Source organism: Asparagus officinalis, chromosome 7 (genome assembly GCF_001876935.1).
Source record: "Asparagus officinalis chromosome 7, Aspof.V1, whole genome shotgun sequence".
Taxonomy (NCBI): Eukaryota; Viridiplantae; Streptophyta; class Magnoliopsida; order Asparagales; family Asparagaceae; genus Asparagus; species Asparagus officinalis.
The window spans coordinates 139487015-139494046 of NC_033800.1; positions in this window are offsets into that span (position 1 = coordinate 139487015).

Consider the following 7032-nt stretch of genomic DNA (forward strand, 5'->3'; position numbering starts at 1 on the left):
TATATATATATATATATATATATATATATATATATATATATATATATATATATATATATATATATATATATATATATATATATATATATATATAAACAAAATGTGTATGTGTGTATATGATTGAGCTTGAAGTATTTAACACACATAATATAAAACCTAAACTAATATACCAAGCGATGATCTTGATCTTTAATAAGCTCTGACTTGGTTGCCGATGAAGCTTGATCTTGAATATGACTTGATGTATAATGGCTTCATACCGATATTCCGCCGACCTCCATTTGATGTGATCGTGAAGGCTCAAACCATCCAACCTCCAACATATTGTTTGTCTAGAATAACTAATAAGAAAACATAAACACTAGACAAATGATATTAGGAATTGTTTGTAATCATCAAAACAAGATTAGAAGATGTATGATCATTACATGATACCTAACACAAGGAGGTGTCGGCATCTGAGTTCGAGAAGCGAGATGCAAGAAGGAACTGTCGAAGCTCATTGTAGATCACCTTCCGCAATCTACAGACGTGATGTGGGTTGTCGGCATCAACAAAACCTCGAGGTTGAGCCATGAAGACATCTTCAGTGAGGGTGCCTTGTAGAAAGGCATTGTTGACATCGAGTTGACGAAGATCTCAACCTCGGCTGACGGCAAGTGAGAGGTCGAGACAAACTGTGGTCGGCTTTATAACCGGACTAAACGTCTTATGATAGTCAACTCCTGGTCATTGGTTAAGCCCCTTTGCTACTAAGTGAGCTTTGTACCTGTCTATAGAGCCATCAGGTAGGCGCTTAAGTCAAAAAAATCCATTTACATCCCATAATATTTTGCACACCATTGGGAGGTACCAATTCCCAGGTGCCATTACGAACCAGGCATCAAATTCCTCAAACATCTCATGTCGCCATCTGCTATCTTTGATAGCCTGATTTACACATGTGGGTTCAATATCTGTGATGAGTTGAATAGAGAAGCTAAATTTGTTAATAGGTTTGTGAATGTTGTTTTAGGAACGAGTGATGATAGGCGAGGTGTGGGTCGAAGGTGGTGGTAATTGGTTGTCTGAGACTTGGGCAGGTAGGGGTAAGGCCAGGGGAATGACTGGCTAGTTGCTAGGTGTTGGTTCAGGTATTAGGGCGGGTAGTTGTGGAGGCAAGGTGTTTGTGGGAGTAGATGAGGTGGGAGGTGCGTTAGGAAGAGGGAGAGGGAGGGCGAGAGGTAATGTTTGGTGTTCTACCATATTTGTTTGTGTGTTAGAGTTGACGGGCAGGGAGTCACCGGAACAAGCTTCGGATGATGTGTATGAAGCCAAGAGAATGACATGATGTGAGATCCTGGTGTCGTATGTCGACTCATCAGGGTGAGCGAGATGCGGATTGAGTTTAGACATAGGAAACTCAGACTCAACAAATCGAACATGACGCGAGATGAAAGTCTTATGAGTTTATGGATCAAGACATATATAAGCACTCTGTGTAAGGGACTAGCCAAGGAAGACACAAGGCGTGGAGCGACTGACAAGTTTGTGAGGTGAGTATGGACGAAGTTAAGGATAACACAGGCAGCCAAAAGATCGAAGTTTGGAGTAGTTTGGTGGCGACTTAAAGAGTTTATGAAAGGGAGATGTCATATGAAGAGTGGGTGTAGGGAGATGATTTATGAGGTAGACTGTAGTGGAGAAGGCATATGACCAGAAGGAGAGTGGTAACACAGCTTTAGAGAGAAGGGAAAGACCCATTTCAACAATATGACGGTGTCTTCGTTCTGAAAAAACCATTATGTTTTGGAGTGTGAGGTGGCGAGGTGAGATGCGAGATGCATTTGTGGATAGATGTGTCACGAGTCCAGTGGATTTGGTGAGACCCATGTATTCCCCCCCATTATCTGAGTAGAAGGTTACTATTTTCTTTTTGAAGTAATTTTTAATAAGGGCTTTGAAGCGAGGAAAAATAGCGGCTACATCAGATTTACGTATGAGAGGGTAAATCCATATGTAGTGAGTGAAGTGATCTACAAAAATGACGTAGTATTTGTAACCATTGACATAATAAATAGGCGCAGTCTACACATCAGAATAAATAGTTTGCAGAGGAGAAGTAGACACAATTGATGATTGAGAGAAAGGTAGTTTATGACTTTTATTACAAAGACAGTCATTACAATAAGATTTCTTTGAATTAAATGAATCTAAAGCTAGACCGAATTTAGAGATGATATGATGTTGGATTGACTTGGATGGGTAACCAAGACGATGATGCCAGTCACTATAAGACACTTTGACACTGGAGTGGGCCGAAGGACGAGGTGCGAGTTGTGAGGTCGGCCATTCATACATACCATCTTTAGGTTGTCCTTCTAGCAGTGCTGCCCTCGACAGTAGATCCTTCATACGAAAGGAAGATGGTAAGAACTCAATAGACGTATTATTTGATTTGTAAAATTAAGATATGACAATAATTTTTTTTCATGTTAGGAACAAATAAAACATCATGTAATTTAAATGTATGGGAGGATGCTATAAGAGAAGAGGAGCTAATTTTGGAAATATGTAACCCAGTACCATCATCGATAATAATGTCGTCAGACCCATCGTATGGAGCATGAAGGGAGAGGTTGCCGAGATTGGTTGTGATATGGTGGGATGCCCCACTGTCGAGAAGCCATGTTTGGGTTTCGACATCTGATGCTGTGGCAACATGCACCTTTGGTTGCCACTGAGATCCAGTGTGCGAGGTGTGAGTGATGCCTTGCGAGGAGGTGGGTACCAGCTGAAAGAGAGGACACTGAGCGACGTGTGGCCTTATTGTCGACATCCTTAACACTTGCTAAGATACGGCCTCTACTGGCGAGATGCGGCTTGCGGAAACTGAGACTGCTATCGTCTTGGAGTGGGGGTGTGAAGATTATGTCTTGTTGGACGAGGAATGGTTTGAACTATTGTACCTGGTCGACGCAGCGTTAGCCGTAGCGGGGTGAGGGGTTGAGACGGATTGGGACTGCTAAAGCGTGAGTTCCCTATTGATGAGTTTCTCATGAAGCTCGTCAAAGGAGATGTGGTTATCCCTGCCTTCCACTATATCAGCGATTTGGTGATAGTCATCATCAAAACCTTCTAAGATTTTCTCAATGAAGTTCTCATGGTCCATTAGTTTTCCAAGTGCAGCGAGGCGATCAGTTCGGCACTTGACATATTGCATATAATCCAAAATGAATTATGATCCCTTTGTGGCTCACTTAATCTGGTCATTGATTTGCTTGATGTGACCACGTGTCGGGCGAGCATAGGTGTTGGCGAGAGTTTGCCATGCTTCGTGGGAGGTGGTTGCCTGTTGGATGAGAGGGATGAGAGAGGGGGAAATGGAACCGACAAGGGCGCCAAACAACAGTTTATCTTGTCGAGTCCAATGCATAAAATCTGGGTTGGGAGCTTCAACGTTGTTGGTGGTGATGGTGCGAGGAGGACATGGATGAGATCCATCTATGTATTTGTAGATGTCATAGCCAATGAGAATGGACTCAATCTAGAGTTTCCAAGCAATATAATTTGTGGGGGTCACTTTATGGATGTATTGATGGGAAGTGTTGATGAGTTGAAAGTTTTGGGTTGGATTTTCTAGGTTGGGGATGATAGTGATCTGAGAATCAGTCGTCATAGTGAAGACTACGGCTAGGGTTTGCAAAGGAGTGGTGGGAGGAGGTCTAGAACGGCTCTGATACCATGAAAAAGAATTAAAATTGCTGAATAATGGCATAGCCTTTTTCATTGATATTAGGAGATATTTATAGGATTACAAGAAAATCAATTAGTTATATAAAATCTAAAACTACCTAATTAGTTACATAATTGTTAGAACCAAAAGGGGTAAGTGAGCTGTCGAGATATTAACAGAATATCATACAAAAGAAAATAATCACAGAGCGGTGTTGACTGACACCGCAAGACGTGTCAACTGAGACCGCCTTTTGTGTCGACTCAAAGGGTGTCGACTCGAAGGGTGTCGACTTAAAGGGTGTCGACTCGTCTCGTCTAGTCTCGTCTGGTTTGGTGTCATCAGAGCGTGTCGACCGACTCCGTAGGACATGTAGACTAAGATCGCTTTTTGTGTAGACACAAGGGGTGTCGTCTCGTCTAGACTTGTCTCCTATCGTGTTGTCTTGTCTGGTCTGGTCTCGTTGCAATTCCTTAATATTCTCATTATTCTAACCAAAATATAGAGATAGTTTACCCTGTTTATTTTTATTTTTATTTTTTACAAGCATTTTCTATCAAAAATCTGAAACGCCTTGACTTGAATTTATAAAACATAAGCACACCAAAAAAAATATTCAGAGTTAAAATTTTAAGCTCTAAAAGGTTAATTATCAAGTAAACTTTTTAGATAACCAGATTACACAAGGCCTTGTCCGGCAAAGGGTTAAGTAGAGTTAACTCTTCTTTAGCATTGCCAAACACACACAAAATTGTACAATGTGTGAGTTAATCCATCATAATTTGCCAAAGGTAAAAAATAGTTGAGGGCCTATTTGGAAAAGGGTTAAGGAAGAAAGATTAAGGAGAATGATTCACTTAGTTAGCCAATCCGATAATCCAATGGACTAAATTATTAACCTATTAAATAAGTTTTCTTTTAGCCATTGTGATCATTTTTAGTATTTGGGAATAACGAGGATTTGACCACTTTCTTTATAAATAGAGATATTAACACTTAATCATTTTAAATAGGAGTATTAGTAAACCCCTCATTATGAGGGATTAACTCGATTTAATCTCTCTAGAAGGGTTAGCTTAACCCTTCTACATTTTTTATATTTGGCAATCTATAGAGGGCTAACTCACTTTAGCATTGTCTAGATTTTATGTGTTTGGCAGAGCATGAAAGGGTTAAGTCTCCTTAACCTCTTGCTTAACCCGCTGCCAAACCGCATCTGAAGGGCTTACAAACCTCTCTAGAGGGGTTAAAAGAGTTAACCCCTAAAGATAAGGGGTTTACAAATCTACATATTAAATGGATTGAGAGATAACCCTTTTATTTATAAAGAAAGTGATTATAACCTTTTTATTCCTAAATACGAAAAATGACCAAAATAATTAAAGTAAAATGACCAAAATGATTAGAATAAACTAACTTAACGGATTAAAACTTTAACTCTTTATCATACTCCCTTTAAAAGCACAAGTTCGGAAAAATCTTTCTATGGTCAATATTACCCTTCACTATTTTAAATATTTTATTTATATCTTAATTTATCTTAATCATAATTATATCCTATCATAATCCTACGTGAACTACTATAGCTTAACAATTTAAAAACATAATATTAATAAAATATATAAAACATATTTGTAGTATTAGTTTGTTAAGATAAAGAAATTATATGTAGCTAACGTACTATAATACATATACTATTGCAAAAAAACCTAAAAAGTTTAAAAACTACACAAAATACCCAAAAAAGTTTAAAATTATAAAAACTATCCTGACGTTTAAAAACTTAAAACAACAAACATGAAATTAAGAAATTAACTGTAGTTTGCGAAGAATTTAAAATTTACGGTTAACATCTCAATATCTCAAAATTATATTAACACCCTCAAAAGTTTAAATTACAAACAAGTACCTAAAATTCTAAAATTTTAAAACTTGCAAACAACATAGATGAATTCAAGGGATTACTATAATGCACTTGAAAATTTCTAATATTTTAAAACTTAAAACCACAAACATGAAATCAAAAAATTAACAGACTTCGAAGAATTTAAAATTTTTAATTAACACCCTCAATATCCCAAAAATTATAGAAACACCCTCAAAAGTTTAAATTATGAAAAATAACACTAAAATTCTAAAATATTAAAATTTGGAGAAACTATAATAGCTTAGTATTAATTGATTATAATTTAAAAACATTGATCTCTGATGTTAGTAATATTTATAGGGTATAATAATGCAAGAAATTACATATGGAGAAACTATCAGAATGTTCAGAGATACCATTCAAAAGAATCAAGCTATTTCCATTAAAAATAAGAAAGTGATAGAAATAAATCAAAAAAACACCGACTGAGTTCCATTGAAGAATAATTTAATAATTTTATCTCAATCAAAAAAGAATTCTTCATGGAAGATACAAGAAAAAATTAGTAAGTATTCATAAATTTAATATTTTGTTTTTCAAATACTAAAGAAAATAAATATTAATACTATAATCTAAGGCAAATTGGTAATAAAAAATGCAGGTATTTAGTTCAGATCTTTGTAAAAAATGACAGGGATAAAGAAAATGTAACATTATTGATATATTAAAGTACGAGTTTAGAAAAATCTTTCTATGATCAATATTACCCTTCACTATTTTAAATATTTTATTTATATCTTAATCTATCTTAATCATAATTATATCTTATCCTAATCCTACATGAACTATCTATAGCTTAACAATTTAAAAAAAATAATATTAATAAAATATATAAAAATATATTTATAGTATTAGTTTGTTAAGATAAAAAGAAATTATATGTAGCTAATATACTATAATACATAAAGTATTGCAAAAAACATAAAAAGTTTAAACATTACACAAAATACCCTGAAAAGTTTAAAATTATAAAAACTATCTCGACGTCTAAAAACTTAAAACAACAAACATGAAATTAAGAAATTAACAGCAGTTTGTAAAAAATTTAAATTTTATGATTAACATTTCAATATCTCAAAATTATAGAAACATCCTTAAAAGTTTAAATTACAAACAAGCACCTGGAATTTTAAATTTTCAAAACTTACAAACAACATAGATGAATTCAAGGGATTACTATAATACACTAAAAAAATTTTGACATTTCAAAACTTAAAACAATAAACATGAAATCAAGAAATTAACAGCAGCCTTCAAAGAATTTAAAATTTTTAATAAACACTCTCAATGTCCTAAAAATTATAGAAACACCCTCAAAATTTCAAATTATAAAAAAACCCCTAAAATTCTAAAAATTTTAAAATTTGGAGAAACTATAATAGATTAGCAT